Source organism: Cricetulus griseus, chromosome 6 (assembly GCF_003668045.3).
Source record: "Cricetulus griseus strain 17A/GY chromosome 6, alternate assembly CriGri-PICRH-1.0, whole genome shotgun sequence".
NCBI classification, from domain to species: Eukaryota; Metazoa; Chordata; class Mammalia; order Rodentia; family Cricetidae; genus Cricetulus; species Cricetulus griseus.
The window spans coordinates 38,164,738-38,189,702 of record NC_048599.1 but is presented as its reverse complement, the minus strand read 5'-3'; the positions used below and the strand labels follow the sequence as shown (position 1 = coordinate 38,189,702).

Genomic DNA, 24,965 nt, shown 5'->3' with positions numbered 1-24,965 from the left:
ATGTTCATTGAAGTTTCTTTTCAAAACTCCATATGAACTTTAACCTAATATTCCAAACATGTTCTGTCCAGATCAGGGTAGACTAGACTGTTCCCTTCCTTAAGGTATATATTATACTTTCCATAGTTCAACTTAGTGTCCATTCTATAGCCAAAATAGACATTAGCAGTTGTGTGGTGAAGGATAACCCCTATATATCTAGCCAAAATAGACACTGACAGTTATGTGGTGAAGGATAACCCCTATTCCTTTTTTTTTAAAAGAAGCCTGAGACTACCTTTGAAACCTGTAAGACACAGTATGCTTCTGGCTCCATTTCAAATTATGGTTGACTGAATTATCAAGGTGACCTTGCTTGGCTTGTCCATTTATTCTGTTGTACAATCATGCCTTCCCTTCCTCCCCAACATTTCATGTCCTTCTTGCTTAATAGAAATTCAGTGTATTTTCATTGTGTTCTCTCAAGAGCTCTTCATTATCCCTAGTTTCCTTTCCTTCACCCTCACATCAATCTAGCTACCCATCTTTTCCCCCATTACCTACAGGCTGCCGAACGGGGCTTTGATGATCACATGCTTTTTAAAAAAAATTGTCATCTACCCAGTCATAAAATTGTTTTCATTGCTATATTATAACTCTGATTTTGCTACTGTTGTCAGTTGCAATGTAAATATCTGTATTTTCTGATGGTCTTAAGCAATCCCTGTAAAGGGTTGCTCGACCCCAAAAGGGTTCGCACCCACAGGTTGAGAACTGTTGGCCTAGAGTCTCTTAGTTCTATTGCATCTAGAATTTGACTCAGTTCCTTAAAACCAGTTGCTAGTTGTACTCCAACACTATCTGAATATGTAGTTGTGTAACCCAGGCTTGAATCATTGGACAATTTCAATTCTTTGTTTTTCTTTTCTTTTTGAGTATTGTTTGAGAAATATAGTACATATAATTCATTTAAAAAATTGTCTTGTTTGCATCTGGTTTGCCTATAAAAGATTTAGTAGTCCTGCAGGACCTTAGAAGCATGATACAAATCTACATGTGGTTAATCACACCATGTCTTTCCGTTAGCCCCCACTCATGCTCCTCGTTCTGGGCCTTTGCACTTGTGATTTTGTCTGTTTCAGCTTTTCCACTATAGTGGAGATTTGGTTATATGCATTCTAGTGTATGGTCATGAAAAAGTCAAGATCCTGTAAAGACATAGCTTTAAATTTTTACTTTAACTGATTTTTAAGCTCACATTATTGCCAGTTTAGGATTTCTAAGTTTGCTCTATTTAAAATATAGGCCTCTGTCACATTCTCTTCTCTTCCTTTGCCTTTATTTTTCTTTGCAGGATCTATGTATGTCCTAGGCAGATTTTTCTTGTTCACTCATTTCATCTTCTTCCTAGTTCTTTTTTCCCCAGAACAAAATTTTAATTTAAGTTCTTTAATTACCACTCATATTTACTTATCCATCCCCCCATTCCCTCACCCTCCCATCCTCCCATGTTCCCCCAACCCCCTCAACCCATCCCCCAACTCCTCCCCAGGGACAGTGAGGCCCTCTATCACAGACCTTCAAAGTCTGTCATATCGTTTGGGGGAGGGTCCAGGCTCTCCTTGCTGTATCTGGGCTGCAATAGTATCCCTCCATAGGGAATGGGCTCCCAAAGTCCATTTGTGCTCTAGGGTTGACGCTGCCTCCACTGTTAGAGGCCTCTTAGACTGCCCTGGCCTCCTAGCTGGCACCCACATTCAGAGGGCTTGGTTCAGTCTAATGCTATTTCCACAGCTTTATGACTAGGGTCTCCATGCTCTCACTAGGTCAGGTCCGCCGTTTCTGCAGGTCTCTCCAGCCCTGTCTTGTCTCTTTTGCTCATCCCTCCTCCCTCTCCACAACTGAATTCCAGTAGTATGGTTCAGTGCTTAGCTGTGGGTGACGTTTCTGCTTCGAACAGCTACTGGATGAAGGCTCTAGGAATGGTAACCAAGGTAGACATCAATCTCATTATAGGGGAAGGGCATCAATGGCATCTTCTTCACCACTGCTTGGATTCTTTCTCCCTAGTTCTTACAGAATGTTAGGATCACGGTTACATAAATAGACAGCTCTATGTCACCTAATAATGGGATAAATTCTGAAAAATATTCATTAGGCATCATAGCCTCTGCTTATACAGCCTTCAAGAGTTGTATAACCCTACTACACCCTTAGGCTACATAGTATATATAGCCTGTGACTCTGAGAATAAAAACTTGTACAGCACACATTAGAATATTATATTGTCAGAATCTAAAATCTAAGTATTTATTCTTACAAATTTATAAAATGTTATATAAAAGATCAAAAATAATATTCTTGAATAGGGTACATATCAGGTTTGGAGCTTGGAGGTCTTTAAGTTTCTATGGGTGAGTAAATGAGTGAACGGTGAGCAACTGTGATGGTTTAGGACATCATTGTCTACTACTGTGAACTCTATAAACACTGTATACTTCAGCTGCACTAAATGTAATTATTTTTTCTCTTTAAATAATGTAACTTTAGCTTACCGTAACACTTTCATTTTATAAATTTTTAATTTTTAAAGTTAGTTGACTCTTATAATAGCAGATTAAAAAATACATGGAGCTATGGAAATATATTTCCTTTCTTTATATTCTAATTCTATAAGCCTTTTCTGTGTTTCCTTTTTCTTTAAAATTTTTCTTGTTGAAGGCTGAGGCACACAGACATTATTAGTTTAGGCCTGACATATTCAAGACCATCATTATCATTGTCTTCCTGCTCTGCAGCTTGTATTCCTGGGAAGACCTCAGGGCAATAGTATAGAGAGGCACCATCTCAAATGATGCAAAGCTACTTTCCAGAATGTCTCCTGGAACCTCCCAGGAACACTTTATAGTTACTTGTTTTTGTGAGAGGCAGTGCACATTAAAATAGCAATAAAATATAATAGTAAGCATATAAATTGGTAATATGATACTGTATGTATTTTATTTTTATTAACAAGGATTATATATGATACATAATTGCATGTGATACACTTTTCAGAGGCTGTCAGGACAATGGATTTATTTATGCCAATCTAGTCACAAACACATGAGTAATGCATCACACTAAGATGTTACAGTGTTTACTGCACTACTGTACAACAGGCATTTTTCAGCTGCATTATAATTTTATGGGATCATTGTGGATATGTGGTCCATTGTTGATTGAAGTATTAGTATGTGGCACATGATTGTGTGTGTGTGTGTGTGTGTGTGTGTGTGTGTGTGTGTGTGTCCATATATACATTATAGAATGTATAATATGGCAATTGCAGCCACAATACAAGGGGAGATGTCTATGAAAAGTTTTTATGTAAAGAACTTAGAACAGATTCTAAAGGATGGAAAAATTTAAGGAGTCAGTGGTGTTACTATTTTCTCAGCTGCTTTTATTCACTGCTGTAATCTAACATCTTAAAAGGCCTGAAATATAATTTGACAAAACTCCCATTAAAATATTATTTTTCACTGTTAGAAAGTGATCTTTTGCCTTTATATTGCAAAGAAAAAAAAGATTGTCTGATAAAAATCTTTGATGTTCTTAGTGTTAACCAAACTTGTAGAGATGTACTTGTCTTTTTGTATGTACTTCAGAAAATTGATACTCCTGGTAGTTTTATACAAAAGTGTAAAAGTTTATTCTACATCTATCTGTCTTGTTTAATCTAAGGAATTTGAACTATTTGTACTCTATCCTTTATTGTACATTAGGGGAACTAATAGTCCTTCTACAACTCAGGCTGGAATTTAATTACCAGTGGGACAGTATTATGAGATGGGACTATTCAAAGGTGATTGTTATGAAGGCACACTCATTATTGTGAGAGTATGTGAATTATCAAGGAAGTGAGTGATTAATCATAATAATCATAAGTATGAATTTGTAATTTTTAAAAATGATTTTGTTATTTTGCTTTTGTCTGTTGTGTGTACTCATTTGCCTTTAACTTGTCAGTTACTTTTCTGTTGCTGTGAAGAGACCATAAACAAAGCCACCTGTAAAAGAAAGCATTCATTGGGACTCATGGTTCCAAAAGATTAGAATCCATGGTAGGGAGCAGCAGGCAAGCAGACATAGCACTAGAACTGTAGGTGAGAGCTTATATCTGATCCACAAGACAGAAGAGAGAAGGGAGAGAGAGAGAGAGAGAGAGAGAGAGAGAGAGAGAGAGAGAGAGAGAGAGAGAACAAGTATGGCCTTATAGCCTTTTAAAATCTTAAAGCCCAGTGTCAGGTCTTCTCCAACAAAGCCACACCTCCTAATCCTTCACAAATAGTTCCATAAAAACCACCACAAGACTTTAAAACACATGGTAATACAGTATGAAGGCCCTTCCTGGGGATCAATACAGTGCTTTTATATTTCTAAACTTCCACAACTTTGATATATATATATATATATATATATATATGTATATATATATATGTGTGTGTATATGTATGTGTGCATATAGATATGATTCCTATATATGTATATATTGCTCATATATAATTATGTATATATGAAATATATACATATATGTATGCATATGAGCCATATATCAATATATAAGTGTATTCAATAAAATTATAGCAGAAACATTTCCAAATCTAGAGAAATACGTGGAATCCAAGTATACAAGGAACTTAGAATGCCAAATATGCATGTACAGATAAAAACTCCCCATGATAAAACAAACTAAATATTGGGAGTAACAGTAGAAAAGTATCTACTTATGAAGGTAAACTTAACCAGACCTCTCAGCTGAAGCTCTAAAATCCAAGAAGCATGCAAAGATTTATTTCATGTTCTGAGAATAAATATCCAAGAAACAGATTTCAACAATCCAGTGAAATCATCATATAAAATTGACAGGGAGATAAAGATCTAAAATAATCATAAGCCAAAGCAATTCATGATTTTTTAGTCAGTGCTGCAGAAGATATGCAAACAAATCCTGTCCACAAACAAGAAAAAAGACAATAAAAATCAGAGAGCTCAAGAAAGGAAAGTTGGTGAGATGAATAAGTAATAAGTAAATGAATGAAAATTAGAAGATAATGAAACATGTTCAACTCAGTTTACAAATAAACTTCTACGATGAATAATTGTGAAAGAAGAAATAGTACTTGAATCAACTAGGAAAAACAATAACAATCAATTAGTACTTCTCAGATAATCCTGGTTGTAAATGCTTTTAACTCTCCAATTAAAGGATGAAGACTAGCTGATTGGAATAAAATGCAAGACCAAGTTTTTGTTGTCTGGATGTCACTGGCAGACACACAGAGATTGAAAGTAATATACCAAGCAAATAGAATCTGAGAGCCAGCAGGACTAGCTATACACATAGTTTAAAAGCTGACTCGCCACAAATTAGTCACATTATAATTTATAATTGAAATATTTCATTTCAATTGTTTTAAATAACAGTTCCTATATGAATTTTAGAAAGTACGTGTGGTCTAGAAAGATAAAACAAAAGAAGCATCTCTCACATTTACCAAAAAGGAACAAACACCCACATATGCACATACAAACTAATGAAATAATGAACATAAGATAATTTTATAGCAATTAGTCCTGGGAATTCTGATGTATTGATGATAATCGATCCTTAAGGAAATTGACAAGTGAGAAAAATTACAGAAATAATAAAAGCTCAAGATGTAAAAAGATCTTGCATTTAACTGGTTGTGGCAATATATGTCTGCAATCCCAGCACGTAAGAAACTGAGGCAGTAGGATGAAGAGTTCCAGACCAGCTTGGAACTCCACTATGAGAATGTCTCTCAAAAACAAAATAAAAAACAAAAACCAAAAAAAAAGAAGAAAGAAAAACTTTCTATCTTAGATATAATAGACTAATCAAATTTTAAGCTACACAAATGAACAAAACTCCTAGTCATATTCTAGTGGTGTTTCTCAGATGTGAAATTAAAGGAAGAGCCTACCTCATTTTCAGGCACAGAATAAGCTAACCTACAAAAGCAAATGACTCAGAAAGCCCACCAGTGTTTTCTGGGAGAAATCATTGTGCACTCTAACCAGGGTATATTTAAATAGAGAAATGATGATCATTAACTCAATAAGGTGAGGAGGGAACATAAATGTTTTATCACTTATTGTTAATTCAAAAACCATGATATAACATAGCTGGAATGCTGGTGTCAGTGTTGAGAAAAAAGGTCACTACCTTTAATAGAAGAAACAATCCATCTAACAATATAATAATTATAAATATGTGCACTAAATATTGGTACACTCCAATTTAATAAAACATATTATTGGGCATGAGGAATAGACCCACATATATCAATAATGAGTAACTTTAATCCTCCACTTTCACCAATATGTTTGCCTTAGGTTTCCTATTGCTGTGAAGATACACCATGATGACCACAGCAACTCATAAAGGAAAACTAATCGGAGCTGGCTTACAGGTGCAGAGGTTTAGTCCATTATTGTTAATGGCAAGAAGCATCACAGCACACAGGCAGACATGGTGCTGGAGAAGAAGCTGAGAATTCTGCATCTAGATCAGCAAGCAGCAAGCAGGGAGAGAGTGACACTGGGTCTGGCTTGAGCTTCTGAAACCTCAAAGCCCACCCTGAGTAACACATCTACTCCAACAAGGCCACACAAATCTCCTAATTGTTCTACTCCCTGTGTGGAAAATAGCCTATGGGGGGCTATTTTCATACAAACCACCACAATGTCTATTATTTTGCCAAAATCATATCCAACCCAACCAAAAGAGAGGGGAGATGCACTTTTTAAAATTAGGGGGAAAGGGAGCCAATGAAATCTAGGATCATTAGAGAGTACAAGATTAAAAAAGAACCTGTAAGTATCTAGAATTGAATAAGTATCTATCCACATATTATTAAAATTTGATCAAGTTATAAGTAACAAACAGATCTATAATAAACACTGAATTTGAAGTGACTGCTCAATAGAAATAAATAAATAAATAAATAAATAAATAAATAAACCAAGGATCAGGTGGATTCACTACCCAATTATATCAGATAATTTAAAAACTGAAACCAGTGCTTCTCAAGTCCTCCACAGAGGATTTGAAATACTGCCAAAATTAGAGAAAGACACAACAAAATAAAGAATCTGTAAATCAATTTCCTTGATAAACACAGACACGTTTTATAATAAAATACTTCCAACCAATCAGCAACACATGAAAAAAATCACATACCATGATTAGGTTGATTTCATTCTATGGGTGCAAGAACTTTTCAGTATATGTACTGTAACGATCACATATAGTAGATATATAGATTCATGAACAAAAATTATGTGATAATCTCAACAGATACAGAAACAGCCTTTAAATAAATTAAACATTCACTTATATTAAAAGTTCAGCAAACTAAAGTGATGAGGATTATATATCAGAAAAAGGCCATGTTGACAAATTTAAGGTTAATGTTATACTTAATGGAAGAAAATTGAGGACATTTTCCTTACATCTGAAACAAGACAAGGTCTCAACTTTCTCTGCTCTGCATATTTCTTAAATTCTTAAGCATGGCAATGGGAGAAATAGGGACAGAAACAGAAAAGGAAATCTTTAAAATATTCCTTTTCTTAGATGGCACAGTGCTGTACATAAAAAACACTCAGTCAGGACTCCATCAAATCAGAATATCCTTAGATCTAATAAACACTTGCTGTAGTGGGACATAACATCAGGTACAAAAATCAGAAGATTTTCCAAGAACAAACTTATTGGAAAAGAAATCAGGAAAACAATTTTATTTATAAAAGACTAAAAATGGAAAAACCATCCAACCAAACAAATTTAAAATAAAAATGAAGACGCCTAAGAAGGAGATGGAATACTGCTACGATAAAAACTATAAAACACTGAAGAAAGAAATTTTACAAAACCAGAAAATGAATGGTTTACATGTTCATGGACAAGCTGAATTAATATTACAAAATATTGCTACTAAAATCAGACACAGATTCAAGACAGTCTTTATCAATATTCTAATGTTAGTCTTCATAGAAAGAGAAGAAAAGCCCTAAAAGTGGAAGCCCAGAAGATTTTTGCTAGCTGTGTCCTACCTGGCAGTTAATGGTATTTAACACCAGTATGGATCTCTCTGTGAGGACTTATATGGATTATGTTACTGAGGTGGGAAGACCTATCCTAAATATATGCAGTACCATCCCATGGACTGGAGTTCAGGACTAAATACAAAAGAGAAAGCCAGCTGAGTACAAGCTTTCATTGCTCTATTCTACCTGACCAAGAGTGTGGGACCAGCAGCCTCCTGCTCCTGCCACCATGACTGTCATGATGTGTTAGACTGTACTATTGAGTAATGAGCCAACCTCCTTTTCCTTAAACTATCCTTTTTTAGGTATTTTCCCCCAATGTTTCAAGTAACACAATAGTCTAAGCAATCCTAGTAACAAAGACATTATGGTACTCACACAGACATACAGATCAGTGGGCTAGGAGGTAAGACTTTGGTATAAACCACACAGCTGCAGGTGCCAATAGCATATTAGAAGAAGGTGGCCTTTTAGCTCATGATTCTTGAGTAACTGAATATGCACATATACATGACTGAATTAGATTGTTATCTTACAGCCTGCACACAAAAGTCAGTTCAAAATGAATCGAATAGATACGAACATAAGACTTCAAACTTCTAGAGGAAACAGAGAGAAAGCAATTCACGACATAGTCACAGGAGAAGGTCTCCCATAGCTCAGGAAATAATGATAGGTAGATTGTATGAAATTAAAAAAAAAAAACTCCTTCTCAGTAAAGGATACAACTGACAGAGTGTAGAGCTAGTCTACAGAACAGCACAGAATATTTGCCAACACATTATCTGACGAGTATTTATTCTGCATAATACACAAGTAACAACACAAAACAACAAAACTCCAAAAGAGCAAGTAATCCAATTAAAGTGGGAAAATGAAGTAAACAGATATTCGGTTTATTTTTTCATATTTTTTTCATTTGAGTTAGAAGCAAGGTTGTTTTACATGTCAATCACAGTTCCCTCTCCCTCCCTTCCTCCCCTACCACTTCCCCAACTAAAACCCTACCTATCACATATCCTTTCTGCTCCCCAGGGAGGGTGAGGCCTTCCATAGGGGGTCATCAGAGTCTATCATATCCTTTGGGATAGGGCCTAGGCCCACACCATATGTCTTGGCTCAGGGAGTATCCCTCTATGTGGAATGGGCTCCAAAAGTCCACACCTATGCTAGGGGTAAGTACTATCTATAACAGGAGGCCCCATAGATTTCCAAGGTCTCCTCACTGAAACCTGCATCCCTGGGGTCTAGATCAGTCCCATGCTGGTTTCTCAGCTATCTGTCCAGGAACAAGAGCTCCCTGTTGTTCAGGTCAGCTGTTTCTGTGGGTTTCACCAGCCTGGTCTGGACCCCTTTGCTCATCACTCGTTATTGTCTGCAACTGGATTGCAATTCAGTTCAGTAATTCGTTGTGGGTGTCTGCTTCTAATTTCGCCAGTTGCTGGATGAAGGCTATAGGATGGCATATAAGTCAGTCATCAATCTCATTATCAGGAGAGAGGATTTAAGGTAGCCTCTCCTCTGTTGCTTAGATTTAGTTGGTGTCATCTTTGTAGATCTCCAGACATTTCTCTATTGCCTCCCTCTATTATGGCATCTCCTTTCTTGTTTTGTTCTATTCTTCCCCCCTACTCAACCTTTCTGTTCCCCCATGTCCTCCTCACCCCTCCTCTTCTCCCCTTCTCATTCTCCTAGCTCCCTCACCCCTCCTCCCATGCTCCCAATTTTCTCAGGAGATCTTGTCCCTTTCCCCTTCTCCAGGGGACCATGTATGTCTCTCTTAGGGTCCTCCTTGTTTACTAGTTTCTCTGGCAGTGTGGATTGTAGGCTGGTAATCCTTTACTCTATGTCTAAAATCCACATATGAGTGAGTACATATCATGTTTGTCTTTTTGTGATTGGGTTACCTCGCTCAGAATGGTTTCTTCTAGTTCCATTCATTTTCCTGCAAATTTCAAGATTCCATTGTTTTTTTCTGCTGAGTAGTACTCCATTGTGTAAATGTATTACATTTTCTCTATCCATTCTTCAGTTGAGGGGCATCTAGGTTGCTTCCCGTTTCTGGCTATTACAAATAGTGCTACTATGACCATAGTTGAACAGATGTCCTTGTTGTATGAATGTGCTTCTTTTGGGTATATGTCTAAGAGTGGAAATGCTGAATCTTATGGTAGACTGATTCCCATTTTCCTGAGAAATTGCCATACTGATTTCCAAAGTGTCTCTACCAGTTGACACTCCCATCAGCAGTGGAGGGGTGTTCCCCTTTCTCCACATCTTCTCCAGCATAAACTATCATTAGTGTTTTTGATTTTAGCCATTCTGACAGGTATGAGGTGGTATCTCAGATTTGTTTTGATTTGCATTTCCCTGATGGCTAAGGATGTTGAGCACTTTCTTAAGTGACTTTCAGCCATTTCAGATTCCTCTATTGGGAATTCTCTATTTAGTTCTGCACCCCACTTTTTAATTGGATTGTTTGGTGATTTGGAGACTAGCTTCTTAAGTTCTTTGTATATTTTGGAAATCAGCCCTCTGTCAAATGTGGGGTTGGTGAATATCTTTTCCCAGTCTGTGGTCTGCGGTTTGTCTTGCTGACTGTGTCCTTTGCCTTACAGAAATTTCTCAGTTTCAGGAGGTCCCATTTATCAATTGTTGATCTCAGTGTCTGTGCTAATGGTGTAACGTTCAGGGATCGGTCTCCTGTGCCAATTAATACAAGGGTATTTCCCACTTTGTCTTCTTATAGGTTCAGTGTGGCTGGTTTTATGTTGAGGTCGTTGATTAATTTGGACTTTTGTGCATGGTGATAGACATGGATCTATCTGCAGTCTTTTACATGCCAGCATCCAGTTATGCCATCACCATTTGTTGAAGATGCTATCTTTATTCCATCGTATAAATTTAGCTTCTTTGTCAAAAATCAGGTGTCCATAGGTGTGTGGGCTAATATCAGGGTTTTCAACTCTATTCCATTGCTCTACCTGTCTATTTTTGTGCCAATACCAAGCTGTTTTGAGGACTACAGCTCTGTAATAGAGCTTGAAGTCAAGGATGGTGATAGCTCCAGAAGTTCCTTTATTGTACAGGGTTGTTTTGGCTATCCTGTGTCTTTTGTTTTTCCATATAAAGTTGAGAATTGTTCTTTCAAGGTCTGTGAAGAATTGTGCTGGGATTTTGATGGGGATTGCATTGAATCTGTAGATTACTTTTGGCAGGATTGCCATTTTTACTGTTGATCCTATCCAAGAACATGGAAGATCCTTCCATTTTCTGGTATCTTCTTTAATTTCTTTCTTTAGAGACTCAAAATTCTTATGGTAGAGGTCTTTCACTTTTTTGGTTAGCGTTACCCCAAGGCATTTTCTGTTGTTTGTGGCAATTGTAAAGGGTGATGTTTCTCTGATTTCTTTCTCCACAAATGTATCATCTGTATATAGTATGGCTACAGATATTTTTAAGTTAATCTTGTATCCTGCCACTTTGCTGAAGGTGTTTATCAGCTGTAGGAGTTCCCTGGTAGAGTTTTTCAGTTCACTTATGTAAACTATCATATCATCTGCAAATAGTGAAAGTTTAACTTCTTCCTTCCCGATTTGCATCCCCTTGATCTCCTTTTGTTGTCTTATTGCTCTACTTAGAACTTCAAGGACAATATTGAAGAGGTATGGAGAGAGTGGACAGCTTTGTCTTGTCCCAGATTTTAGAGGAATTGCATTGAGTTTCTCTCCAGTACTCTGATGTCTGTCCTCTTCTCGTGGATGGAGGCTGGACTGTTACTGGGGCCTTGGCAGTCTCTGGGTGTGTTGGATCCCGCCATGTTTGGATCCTGTGTGCAGTCCCTGGGCCTCAGGTATCCCCGAGCAGGGCAGCAGAACCCAAACCGGAAACAGCCGGTGGCCTCCAGATATTCTTAAAAGAAATACAAATGTCCAGTAATTACAGGAAAAAAAAAACATGTTCAACACCAGCTATCAACTCAAAACTTCATTGGGATTGCAAGTCAACCTCATCTCAATGGTTATCATTAAGAAAACAGCAACATGTGTTGGCATCTCTCTTTAATCTCAGCAACCAGGTGGCAGAAGCAGATAGATCTCTGTGAGTTCAAGACCAGTTTGATCTTCATAGCATGTTCCATACCAGACAGTGCTACATAGTCTAATAAATAAATAGTAAAAAAAAAATCAACAAATACTTATAAGAAGGAGAGTGCTGTGGAGTAATCTTTCTGGACATGTGTGAATATAAGCCATTATGATAGATTTAATAAACAAGCTGACTAGCCAGTCAATGAACAGGATAAAGTTAGGAGTGACAGTCAAACTGAGGATACTGGAATTAAGAAGGGTAGAGTCAGAGGAAGCACCAGGAGACCCAGGAGAAACAAGATGAGCATGCAGTACTAAGAAAAGGTACAAAACCACGTGATAGAGCATAGATAATAAATGTGGGTTAATTTAAATTGTGAGAGCTAGTTAGTAACAAGCCTGAGCTATTGGCCAAGCATTACAATTAATACTAAGTTTCTGAATGATTATTTGGGAAATAGTTGCCAGGACAGGAAAACTATGCCTATAGGAGAGTAAGAGAAGCAATGGAAACTACTGGTGGGAATATGAATTCATACACCCACTATGGAGATCAGGATGGAGTCTCTTTAAGTATGACTACCAGAATAAGAAAATTATCTCCTGTCTTCACATATATGTTATCCCTCTCTCCTAATTTTGTTTTGATGTTTAGAAAATAAATTAGTTTATAGATAATAAGTTAAGATGTAGTTAATCATTAATGTTACTCCTCCATCAAGGAGGAGCCCCCTCAAGTATACATATGGGGAAACTTGAGACTGGAATAGAGATCAAGAAACATAACATTTGAGGAGTTGCTGGGGTTGTTTCTCCCCACCCTCATCCCCATCTTCCTCCTCCTCTTGTTTTCAATGACATCTGTCTTTGCTCAGGTCCTAGTTGTTATTGTTCCCCTAGATTCCATCTCTGACTTTGAACTGTATTTCATCTACTGTACTGGGGTACATACCTACATGAAGCTCTTATATTTGTGATTACTCATTGGGCATATTTTCCTTCACATCTCAAATCCTCCTGTACTCACAAGGTGAGTGTGAGCTAAAACTTTTTTCCAGAATCATGAGTATTTTCCTCGACTACACATTTTTTTTTATTGAAGCATGTTTTCTTTTCATTTTATGAAGTCATTAACTTTTTGAGATCACACCATTTTTCATTATATATTCTCCAAGTTTTGCCACCTAGAATGTGGTAATCACTCACTACTTCTTCTTATATGTGACTGTATGTTGTGAGCTTTAGTCAGGCATTCTTCAAATAAAACTTTGGTAAGCATCCTATCATTAGCCCTGACTTGAATAATTACGCCTCGTACACAAGTCTAGGATAAAGATTGTTAAGCTCTGAGCTTTAAGGGAGTGTGTCAGAATCTCCCAAAACAGTAAGGTGGGAAGAGAACTCCAACTTTCCAACTTCTAGAAGACACTTGATTTAACCCTGTTTTACCATGCATTCAGAACTTTCTACATTGCCAATGGTTTCTGAAGTTTGGGGCATAAAAAAAAAAAAAAACAAAACAGACTTCACAGTATCCAAAACCTCTATAAAACCCTAGGAGCTTGGTGTGGTGGCCCATGCCTTTAATTCTAGCACTTGGGGGGGCAGAGGCAGGTGGATCTCCAGCTTGGGAGTTCAAGGCCAGCCTCATCTCAGAGAGGAGGAGAGCCTGGGCTGTTACACAGAAAAATCCTGTCTCAAAAAAAACAATAACAACAACACTACCAACAACAACAAAACACAATAGCACCCCCCAAAAAAATCAGGATTTGTCCTCATTTTGTTTCTGATGTTTCATTTTGTTCATTTTGGTATATTATTTTGTCATTTTCATCCATTTCTAATTTTTTTTCTCTTGTAGATATTCAGTTATAACCTCAAAGAACAGCACTGATGGTGGAAGAGCAATGATTACACTGGGTGATAAAGTAGGGTGGGTGATTTTTCTGAACGCTGAAGTTGACAGTATTCATCTGGAAGATAAACGGTCACAAGTCAGACAGAAAAATTGTGTTCCAAGTAGCTTTTCTAGCTCTATGGTGATTGGAGTTGTTCTGTGTATTGTTGGGAGCAGCCCCAGTTCTGTATAGTGCTCAGAGAGCAAATTCGTATCTACTATCACAATGCAATGACTTCTACAGCTTGCCCAGAGCAGAACTTGCTGTAATAAAAACTTCTAGATTGGAACATAGTGATGTCATTTGTGTTACTGGCTGTCTCAGTAATCTCTGTGTTGTGTCAACTCTAAGCAAACAGATCTTAGTTTGGAAACCTCAGTAAGCTCTATCATTAGGTATTGCTGAATTGCAGCACCACTTTTTTACAGAGTATATCAGCTGAAGTCTCAGTGAGCAGTGGAGTCTTGATTTTAAGCAGCTCAAGGCATTGGATTAAAATGGTTTCCATCTTCTGACTTTGTATTGAACTCACTTTGAGAGATGCCTTTCTGTGACATTGTCATTCGTTTCAGAGACCCAGTGAGTTGCTTGGCTTCTGGATCCTAATTCCTCCTGTAACAGTATTAAATGAGGAAAGATGTGCTAATCATATCAGCATGGTACTCAAGAAAATATGAAAAAGTCTCAAAGAAAGATGACTATACCCATCTCATAAATGTTCAGTACACTTTAGCAAATCACCTGAGGATTTGCTGTAAGAAATGGCTATGAAGAAGGCTGTATAAATCTCCTCTACAAATTACAGTGTGTGTCTAGAGTTTTCCCATTTTAAATCCATAGAGTCATCATTGGAAATAGCATGTGTCTTGGTTGTGGAAACCTACCAAATAATAATAGTATTAATAATAATAATATGGGAGGGAGCGGGAACTGGGATTGATATGTAAAACAGGATTGATTCTAATTTAAATTAAAAAAGAGAGAAAAATAAAATAATTATTCCATGCCTAATAATAATAATAATAATAACAATAATAATAATAATAATAATAATGAAGAAGTAATAGGAAAGAAAAAGGTAAGGTATGGAGAATAAAAGTCCTGCATCGGTCATTTCATCTTAGTGTCCATCCAAGGGCTCTTCTCTCACTGGGAAAGGATAAACATTCTTCATTTGTCAGCCTTGAACTGGCATTCTGCCAGCACTGCCCCTGACTTGCCTGCTTATTTTCCTTATTTTCCTCATTGTAATCTTCTTCTACAGCATTTTTTTTTTTTTTTTGGTTTTTCGAGACAGGATTTCTCTGTGTAGCTTTGGAACCTATCCTGGCACTCGCTTTGGAGACCAGGCTGGCCTCGAACTCACAGAGACCTGCCTGCCTCTGCCTCCAGAGTGCTGGGATTAAAGGCATGTGCCACCAATGCCAGGCTACAGCATCTTTCTTAAGACCTCCAATTAGAAGTAGTAATTGGAACTTCAGCCATTCCATTATTTTGTTCTTGAATTATTTTTTTAATTGAGTGAGATGAAGCTCTAAAACAAATTTTCTTTGATGGCGAACATCGTTGCTTCTTTAAGGTAAGTTTCTGTGTGGCCTTGCTGTACTGTTAAACTCTATTTATTCTAAACCTGTGTATACAGCAAGTAACTCTCTACCTAGAAATTGCCAGAACTAGCTAGTTATTTCATTATTTTACCTAATGATTTCACTGTACTTGTGTGTGTGTGTGTGTTTGTGTGTGTGTGTGTGTGTGTGTGTGTGTGTGTGTGTGTGCCGTTGCATGAGTTACATTTTAACGCAAGCTCAGTAGACCTTCAGTTACTTGGTCCTGAGAAATAGTAGCACGTTTGTGACTAAAAAGTCATTTTGTCATTCCCATACACATAAATGTCAAAGAGGAAAATTCTTTCTAGTGGATATGATCAGTAGGTTAAGTGTGGGGTCTTCTGGAAGGCAGCTGTGTCATACTGAATGTCTATGTTTAAAATCTGCATTAAAACATTGCACTATCCACACTGGATTTTAGAATTCATTCTAAAATAGACGACAGAATACATTGTCCCAGAAATATTTTGAAGAAACAAATTGGTCACTCTGTTATCTGTCATGGGCCAGCTGAAAGGGAAAGGGAAAGGACTGACATACTTGTAGAGAATTTTTCACCCTGTATTTCTGGAAGATAGTGGAGTTGTTGAATGTGTTTGCACTTTCTGACCTTTTGGTGAGAGGTTATACTTCGTCTCATTTGGGCATTACATATTCCACATGTGTTTTGTCATGTTTTTTTCCTTTAATTTAAAAATGTCTTATCACCTTACCTTCACATATTTATTAGTAACCTAGTTTGAACCGTCTCTCCATTCCTTTCTGACTTGGCCTCAAATGCAGGTGAAGGGTTAGCTGCTTTACTGGGCCTCTGCTCCTTGTGGGTCTGGGACTTGTAAAAAGAGAAACTGAAGCTGAGAATGTGAGATTTGTCTGCAGAGGTGAAAATGTTTAATGTGCTTGTGAACTAATGTATTTCTTCTAGGCAAGACTATTTCACTCTAATAATGGTTGAAACCTAATTTTCACTCTTAGGCCTAATCTTTAAAAACAGTATTAATTAATTTCCTAGAGATTTATGGTTTTCAGGACTGGGATAGAAGCCAGGGCCTCATGATAGACAGGTGCTCTAAACACTAAATTACATCTCCAGTTCTGAAGAACTTTTTTTTTTTTTTTTTTGGAAAAAAAAAAAAAAACGTTAACGGAAGTCTTCTGACTAGAAAAGACCAGCAACAGATAAACTATGAAACAGGTTTACACATGAGCATAACACAAGAGATTGTATCCTTTACCACCACCACCTTGATACAAAGTCATGCTGATGTTGGTTCCCAACTGGAAGAGAACACCAGTTTGCTCTTGGACTTAAACTAAAGACTGTAGTCAATGAGACATGTACCTGACCATTAATATTCTTTCATTCCCAATAAAAATAATCCCAGCATCAGGAGATAATTCACCTGAAACACTGTCTCTGATACATTTTAATAACTCTGTGGCTGGTTTAACAAGTAACCATATACATAGGTATGCTTTTCTTTGCAACAACAGAAATACCGAGATTGTACCAAGTGCAAAGAATCATGGTTTTTTTTGTTTTGTTTTGTTTTGTTTTTCCCTTTCTAACAGCTTTCCAATAGTGAATCTTTGAAAGGAAATCATTATTCCTTCTCCTTTTTAATATTCCCACTTGTGCTTTTACCAGAAGTTCACTGAGTTGTACAGTGAGAAGAATCCTGTGTTGAGGGAAGATTGGGCAGATGCCACTGCTAGCAGTTGACTCTGTAAAATCATTGGAGGGTGTGGAGGCAGAGCAGAATGCAGTCTGCTAACCTTTTTTCTCCACTTTCCCTTTTTATCACCCTATATGCTAATGTCTGTTTGGACCTGGGGAAACATTTCTATATCATCAAAGGTAGAATAAAATTCACTGAGCACTTACTGTGATATGAGCATGAGTTAAATGTTCTGCTTAAAGTAGATAAATTATTCTTAACAATTAGAGAGAGATAATTATTATTCAGTTTCATAGAAGGTGGAAACTGTGGCTTAGAGAGACTGGCCAAAGTGCACAAAAGCCATAGCCCAAGTAAATGACAAAAACTGAATGTGAACTCAGGCCTATCTAATTAAGAAAACAATGCTGTTACTCATCATCTCCAATATCAAGTGTTCATATGACCTATTGGGATGCTAGGTGTATTGTTTACACACTTGGGATAAGTGTAAATTTATTCAGGATGTTACTGTGGAGAGAGCAACATAGGGGAAAAAAATACAGGAATTATCAAGTTGGGATACCTGTATTTGTAATCAACTTGTTTGCTGAAAATCTCGTTTTACTGTATGTGCCATGTGATATTGGAGAAGTTACATTATGCTTTTTAACTTAGTTTCTTTTTTAAATAATAATGAAGCAAGCAATGGATATGAGATATTTAGTAAATGGTCTTCATTAATTCTGATGGTAAATATAGAATAGTTTGCATTTTAAAAAGAAATTTCCCAAAAGTTGTCTCTGATGATACTGTCACGCAAGTTAAGTTCATTCTTCAGCTTCATTCTTCCACCTGTTGGCTTAGGCCAAGCATGAACTTCATTCATCCTTTGGACAATAACAATAAGTATAGCATTTAACTCATGTTGTTATTTACTATAAATGTCTAGTTAGCTTGGTAGTTAGATAACATACTGTAACCATAGATTCCATGCTTCTTTTTCTAATATGTGCCTTTAAAAAAAAATCCTGTAGTTATAATTCAAATACATTTCCCCATACTTTCCATTGACAAAGACATCTAAAAAATTGATAGTTGATTTAGTTATTACTATTGATGAAATGCATTGTAGCTTGAGGTTCTATGACATGTGGTAACACTGTGAAGCAAATGTCAGTCTCTAATACCTTTTTATCTCTATATATGTCTAGAAAATATTCTCTGGATAAGGCATTTCAATTGCTTAAGTTTTAAAAGTATTATGGAATAATTCTGGCTTTCTTAATTTTTGTCATCAGCAATAGTGCCCTTACAGTTGCTATGTCTGTTTTTTAACACTAAGCCTTGGGAAAGCTTCAGATAATGACACTTCTCTATTGCAGACATTAAAGTTCGCTCTCCAAAGTCCCAAGTGTTATTGAGAATACTGAGATAGTTTGTAGCCACAAACCAACAGTGACTGCAAGTCATCACTCTGAGATCTATGAACTATGGCAATGTTTCAAGATAAAATGTTTCAAGATACAATCCTCAAAATGACTTCAAGTAACAGTAATAGCATTTTCCTCCCTTAACTCAAACTCCCCTTTAAAGGCATTTAAATGTCTCTCTCCATGTTTAAGAGAGTACTCAGAAGCTCAAGATTTAGGACCAGACAAATCTTTATTCTATTACCTACTAATGATGCGAGTGTCATAAGGATTCCACTGTAACTAGAAAATATACTGAACATCTTTCCCCATCTCTCTGCTTACCACCAAGATCCATAACTATGAATTCTTCTTCAGATAGTGTTGGGAGTGACCTTGTTACAGCTGAAATCTGACAATCTAGTTGCTACACTTCCTCCCTTCTTCCTCCCCCCATCTTTATTTGCCACCCCCTCTTCTTCCTCCTCTCTCACCTAGGTTCCTCTTCTATTATCATTCTCAGTCCCCATTCCTTTTTCCTTCCTCACCTCCCTCTACTCCTCTGTCCCTCCCCCTTCTTTCTTCCCTGTTCTTCTCTTCCTTTCCTCTCCTCCTCCTCCCCCTCCTCCTCCTCCTCCTCCTCCTCCTCCTCCTTTCCCTTGTGCCCTGCCTTGTCAAATCCTCAGAGGATTTCATTTACACCAGAATGAGGTCCCACCTCTTTCCTCCCTCTTCTTTGCTGGTCTCCTGTTTTACTTACTGAGCGTGAAGCACTCTGAAATTCTTCCAATCATTAAATACTCTAAGTTGATTCCCTACATGACATTTTAAAAATCTGTTTCCTGTGCTCAGAATGCTATTTACATCCTATTCACATGGCTGACTCCTCTCTCTCTCTCTCTCTCTCTCTCTCTCTCTCTCTCTCTCTCTCTCTCTCTCTCTCCTTAGGTTTTCCCTTAAGTACACAATGTAGATTCTCCAGTCACATTCACTCCTAGCATTTCCAAAGCACTTTCCACACACTTTCACTTTATATGCATTTGGTTTTTGCTTACTATATGAATTTCTGCCCTCTCCCCAGAACATCTATATCTGTTTTGTTTTGTATACCCAACCCTAGACACAGTTATTGAGGAGGTACTTGGTGCATGCCCCTTAATGTTGAATGGATACACATTTTTGAAATGTTTTAAAGCCTGAGTTTGCTCATCTGAAAAACCAGCACAAAAAAATCTTGTGTAGATTTATTGTGAATTAAAAGGTATTAAAATATAGCTGGCAGAATTCTTAACAAAAGTACTGTCCTCATCAGCAGAAACATGATCAGACAATGCTTGTGCCCAATCTATGTATAAGATATCACTAAGACCTATAAAAACATGCTTTAATAAGAGACCTTTGCTAGGCTTTTGTTTTGCCCAGACTTTCCTAGATGTATATTTTAACACTTATTCCCACTTCAAGGATAGAAAAATGACAAGTTGCATCAGTGATATGAACTGGCTTCAGCTTTGCAGTGTCAAAATTGCCCAAGCCCCAGTGTACATTCAAAAGGGTAATTACTTTGGGTAGTAATTGTCTAGACAGTCCCCCCCCCCCCCCCGCTCTAGCCAACTGGCATTGAAAAACCAAATACTGCTTTTGTGTGTGCACACAATCATGCTGTAAAATCCTATTATCCCCTTTTTCCACACCCCTGTGGCTGCCTGCTTCCTTCTGAAGCCTCTAATGGGGGAGTGGGTAAGGAGGGGGGTGGGGAGAAGAAGAAAAGAAAATGAAATAAAGAAAGCTTTCTAGGGAGCCCTAAAGTTTATTTCTAATCTCGTTGTGCCTGTATAATGTAAAAGTAGGGAATGGAAGCACATATGTGATTTGTGTATACCTTCAGCCAGAGTCCCATGACACTTGTGGGAAAGCCCGTGTAAGTTTTTGTGGGTAGAAATACTTCTGTGTGGAGTTTGGAAAGAAATTGGATTTAATTCTGTTCTGATGTTCACAAAATAGAGCGAGATCAGCTTTCTTATTTGAGTCCTCTGTCGGGAACGCACATGCTATTCAGGAGTCTGCTGATTCCTTTGTAACTGATCCCCAGCCGCAGACACTGTGCCCAGCTCAGCTCTCCTTGGTTCATGTCTAGCCTTTCTCCTGCCTGCTTCCGCTAGGTTCGTGTCAATCTTTCTTTTGTTGGGGCAGGGTGGTGGTGGGGCACATCTAGTTTCCCAGGTGACTGAAATTTTTCTTAACATTCTTTCCCGGCCTTGACTAATTGACATCTCTTCCCTGAGGATAACACCTTCTCTGTTATCTGCAGCATCTCTCACTGCTGTGTAATGACACCAGAGGGTTAGAGTTGGAGTGTAGAATGTAGACAGCGGGTGTTAAAGAGTTTTTCCAGAATCTTGAATAGTCTGTTTTTGTCATCGTTTGTTCTTTTGACATCCATGCCTTACCTAATTCTATCACCTTCTCCATTCTCTTTATCTTTGGGACATATCCTCATCTTCACACTGAGCCTTCCAAACCTTGCCATTATACTGAAGCTTCTCATTACTCTGAATGATTGACTTGGTCCTTCCCAGACTCTTCCCCAGACTGCACTTTCTCCATCATGACCTTGTACCCTGATCTAAGTCACATCCATAACTTGGGTCCCATCTCTTGAACTTCTCCATTTTCTTTTCTACTCACTTGTACTCACTGTAAATTCTTATCTCTGCATCTCTGTTCCCGCTTCCTAAGCTCAACAAATCTCTTTACTTACATTTGATTCCGTTTAAAGAAAGAAAAATCCACCTTGCCCTCCCACTGACCTACCAAAACCCCTTCACTTTCCTATTTAGAATTATTTTAATTATTGTTTTATTTTCTTCATCTCTCATTAACTTGTTAATACCCCAGAGGCCTCTGAACTATTACTTTGCAAATATTGCTTTGGTATTTGGGGGGAGGGGCAGGCTTTCCCCATATTTGGTAGTCTCTTCTAATATCCTGTTGTCATAGTTACACTATTTACATCCTCTTTAAAATAATTCTAGTTCCTAGGCTTTAGGTTATCTTCCCATGCTTATTTTCCTCTCCTGTAACCTTTCTTTCTTTTCCCCTTCCCTTCTTTCTTTCTCGTGTGTGTGTGTGTGTGTGTGTGTGTGTGTGTGTGTGTGTGTGTGAGAGAGAGAGAGAGAGAGAGAGAGAGAGAGAGAGAGAGAGAGAGAGAGAGAGAGAGAGAGAGAGAGAGAGAGAGAGAGAGAGAGAGAGAGAGAGAGAAACTGTGTGACTTGTGTTTTATGTGTGTGTTGTGCATGCTAGTGAATGTTCAGGTGCTTGCCCCTGTGTACTTGGATGTGGAGGCTGGAGGAAGGTGTCAGTTGTCTTCCTCCATATCGTATCCATTCAGCCTTGTTCCTTTAATTAAGCAGGGCCTCTCACTGAAACAGAAGCTTGTTGCTGTGACTAGTCTGGTTAGTAAGGGACCTCTGGGATCTGAAATTTATGAGTCTCTATCCCAGTGCTTCGGTCACAGGTACATGTATCCATGCCAAGCTTTTTACATGGGTGCTAGAGATCTGAACTCAGGTCCTCATGCCTGCAAAATAAGTATTCTTAGCTATGGAGCCACCTTCCTAGATTCCCTTTTTTCTTTTGTTTACTGCTTGGTTTAATTATGTTCTCTTTTCTATCCTTACAGAAGAGGAGATGTTTCTTTGACTCACCTCTTACATCTCTGCTGTCTTCCTGTGGACTATCTATCTCATCTACCCTCTCTACTTCAGTAGCAACCTGTTATTAAATAGACTCACTTTCCCAATGCTGATCATTTGTCTCTGGACCTTATTGTCTTACCTCTTACAGAGATTACCAAAGCACTGGCATAAAAATACTTGGAACTTACGGTGATTTTTATTGATCAACCTAGCTGCTCTTGAGGGTTAAAGAGAACAATATTAATAATCAGAAGACAAACCTGTACTGTGCCTAATCAACCATTCAAGAACAACAGACACAAAAGTCCTGAAAATCTCATCACCAAGATTGTCTTCCATCTTCCTGAATTTTCTTACCAACATTTTACTGACTTGTGCCAAACACTCTGTCATTGTACTCTGCAGTCTTTCTTATTCGACCTCTATTTTCACCCTGCTCCAACATGTTGTACCAATGTGTCTGCTCCTAGTTTTCCCCCACTCACCTACAATATCCTCTATCTTCACCAAATGTTCTTAAACTGCATTGGCTTTTTACATGCTTGTTTAATAACCATGGACCCAAACTATCACAGCATATGGCATAACTTGGAATTCAACACCCTACGAAGCCTGGCATAATAAAATAACCACCCAGTAATCAGAAAGCAACAACAAAACCAAAGTCCAAACTTTCCGTTGACCTCCTTCACAGAGTGTATTTTCTCTACACTGTTAGCTTTTCTCCAAATATGTCCTAAATCAGTGACTGCAGTCCTCGCCCACACTGCCTTCGCTTGGGAGATCTTAATTCAGTCAGTCTGCCCTGAGGCATGGTTGTCTTAATAAAATCATTCCCGCTTGATTTTGACCCATGCAAGGGTTCAAGGCTCTTGACTATTTCGTCTCTGTGATTTTGTTCATTACTTTCCTTCCACCGCAAATGTCTGCTTTTCTTCCTTTCTTGTTACATTCCTTCAATCCCCAGCCCTACCTTCTTCATGAGGCCTTGTCTGATCTATTCAAAATATGTAATTGCTATTCTTTCTATTTTGAAGAAATAATAAACTCCTTTTACATTATGTGCTTTTTAAGCTATGAGCAGCACATATTAGTCTTTGTTCATAATATAGAAGCCACTCAATGAAAGGCATTAGGTTGTAGAATACTTTTACATTCTTAAAATGGTCAAGCATGAATTACCTTTTCTTTTGTCTAATTGAACCATAAATCTCCAGCCAAAAGGTACAGTAGTTATAATTTCAAGATTGTGCTAAATTAAAATTTGCTGATCATGCTAATTAGGAGAAAGGAATGTTGAATATCACTATTGTTTTCAGCAACAGATGAGCTCATATTAAAATAATTCACCAATGAAGGGGTTCCTTCAACACCCACCCTCTAAGGGACTTTAGAGTATCAACAGACCTATAGAGATTCCTCATAGAGCTGTCCTGCTGCATGAAGCCATAAAATGTGCTTCAGTCAGAAACTGTGTTTAGGAGAGCATTGTTTTTTACTAGTTCCCCTGACTCAGGGGAATACTTTTAAGTCAACCCACTGACAGGCAGTGTTGTGTTTAGTGGGGAGCAAGAGTTAGTACAGTAATTTCATGCAGTTATAAGTTACTGAATCTAGCAGCAATTTCTGATTTTTTTGGCAAATATTTGACAAGGGAGTGATTTTTTTCTTTATTTTTTCTAGCTCTCTAAATTGTATTCTTAGTAAATCTATATAGTCTATATATTCAGGATTGAAATTATTTTGTTCCTTTGTTCCTATTATTTTACTAGTACTTGACTCTGAACCTAGTTTTACTAGCAAAAAATGGGGTGAACATTTTGTACAGGGCATTTAAAAGTACATGTATACTTTGTTAATCTCTTGCCTTTGAAGACAGAGGCTGAAGCTAAGTGAATAGTAAGCTTTTATCTACTTGGTGCTGTGTATTTTTTATATAGAACATGTTTGGATTTATTTTAGATGAAATAATAAAGAGGGGTATACTAAAATATACACAAAATTTTCTGTGCTTATCCAAGTTTTACTAATTGGAAAATAGTTGATATAATACATTTTTCACTTTTTATAAGCCATAAGTTTATTGGGACTTCATAAGCTTCATAACTCTTTCTCTGACTTTAGCAGAATTGTAGTTGAACCCCTCAAAACTTTGAGTAGCTAAGTCAAACTTCCTTCAGAAAATGTTCCCCATAGTTAGTATTAAATGCACTTTTCAGTCACTCATAGAAAATGAACATCCTCTATATCAGGAAGTCAAAAGATAAGTTGTTGGGTAACATTTTGATGATGTCAAGTAAATAAGATGTAAGGTTTCCGAGTTGTTCATAGATCAGCAGGGAGCAGTGGTGTCTAGCAAACCTCTGGGAATACTGTAGATTTCCTTGCCCAGAGCAGTAGAAATGAAAGCTGTGCTGGAGTCTGTGAGTGCTCATCACACAGGCTCTTCTGAATCGCATAGCATCCCTGTGTCTGTTTTGATACTCTATACGTATCGACAGAGG

At 37.6% G+C, this 24,965-nt stretch overlaps 1 protein-coding gene across 1 annotated transcript in view; it reads left to right on the top strand.

Moving 5' to 3' along the window:
• Window positions 1-24,965, top strand: part of Macrod2 (mono-ADP ribosylhydrolase 2) — a 1,968,760-nt gene that overhangs the window by 276,199 nt on the left and 1,667,596 nt on the right. The gene's annotated exons all lie outside the window — the stretch shown is intronic.